Genomic DNA, 1750 nt, shown 5'->3' on the forward strand with positions numbered 1-1750 from the left:
TTCTCCAGAGATGCTGCCTGTCCCGCTGAGTTAATGAGTGCCCACGGTAGACACACGAGTCACTACGGTAAACTCACGGGCTACTTACGTTCTTACAATGAGTTTAAAAGTTTAAAATGTTTACTTCAAGAGTAAATTTGACTCGTGGAAATCTTTCATCATGTTGAAAGGTTTTCACGAGTTAACAAGTTTCCCGAGTACCTGCCGTTAGCGTTACGAGTTCCGGCGTGCCGCTACGTTAATTCTACGTGATTACCACGAGTTTGATTTGTTTTAAACTCGGGATCACTCGTGGGTGGACTCACACCGTGAGACAGGGGTTTAAGTAATGTAATGGGTAGGAACGAATGGATACATTTTATTTACAGTGGTAAGAAAGTCCAGGACTTCATGGGGACGCTGTCCTTCACCATCACAGCACATGTGCCGTGGTTCTGGCTATCTCTGACTTGTCCCAGTATCTCAGTCCTGGTCTTCGAAGGAGGCATGGCAATCTTAGGCTTCTTCCTGCAGTTCACTCTTGCTTTGAGAGGAGGTGGTGGCGGTCTCAGGTTGATCCTGGCAGTTCAGGCTTTGGGGCTTGAAGAGGCGTTGCTAGCAGTCTCTGGAATAACCTGGCAGCACAATCTTTGTCTCTGTGTGTGGACAGGAAGGGGCACTGGCATGTGTAGGATGGAACTGCAGATGCTGGTTTAAACCAAAGATAGACACAAAATGCTGGAGTAACTCAGTGGAACAGGCTGCATCTCTGGTTAGAAGGAATGGGTGATGTTTCGGGTTGAGACCCCTCTTCAGACTGATGTCAAGGGAATGGGAGATACGTAGATAAGGAAGTGTAAGTTGTGAAAATAGGACAAAGGGAATGGACATCAAGGATCATGTAGAATAGATCATTGTTAGCTGGAAGAAGGTAACAACAAAGCAACAGAGATAAAATGTTGTCGGAAACAGTCAGACTTATCGGAGAACTGAGAAAGGGGAGGGATGGAGAGGAAAAGCTGCAGGGTGTCAAGGAGACCGTAGTGAGGGCATCATCCATGATGGAGGAGGGGTACCCCCATTCCCTAAAGAATGAGGACATCTCCGGTGTCCTGGTATTTAACATCTCATCTTGGGCGCAGATACGGCGTAGACGGACGAATTGAGAGTACGGGATGGAGTCTTTACAGGAAGCAGGGTAGGAAGACGTGTAGCCTAGATAGCTGTGGGAGTCAGTGGGTTTATAATAGATGTCAGATGATAATTTGTCCCCTGTGATGGATAGGGTGAGATCAAGAAAGGCAGGGAGATGTCGGAGATGGTCCAAGTAAATTTGAGTGCAGGATGGAAATTAGTAGTAAAATTAATTAAGTCAGTGAGTTGTGCTTGGGTGCTGGAGGTAGCACTGATACAGTCGTCAATGTAGCGGAGTGAGAGCTCGGGGATAGGACCAGTGTATGCCTGGAACAGTGATTGCTCGACGTACCCTACAAAGAGGAAGGCTTAGCTATGGGCCACGCAAGTGCCCATAGCTACATCTTGGATTTGGTGGAAGTGGGAGGAGTTGAAGGAGACGTTTTTAAGGGTGAGGACCAGCTCTGCTCTGTGGAGTAGAGTGTGGTAGAGGGAAATTGGCTGGTTCTGCGGTCGAGGAAGAAACAGAGGGCTTTAGGACCTTCCTGGTGGGGGATGAAGGTGTAGAGTGACTAAAGTAATGTAATCTGCATTGTACCACTAGTTGGAAGTCAGGAGTTCATCTCTTTCACAGATT

Source organism: Amblyraja radiata, chromosome 2 (genome assembly GCF_010909765.2).
Source record: "Amblyraja radiata isolate CabotCenter1 chromosome 2, sAmbRad1.1.pri, whole genome shotgun sequence".
Lineage (NCBI taxonomy): Eukaryota > Metazoa > Chordata > Chondrichthyes > Rajiformes > Rajidae > Amblyraja > Amblyraja radiata.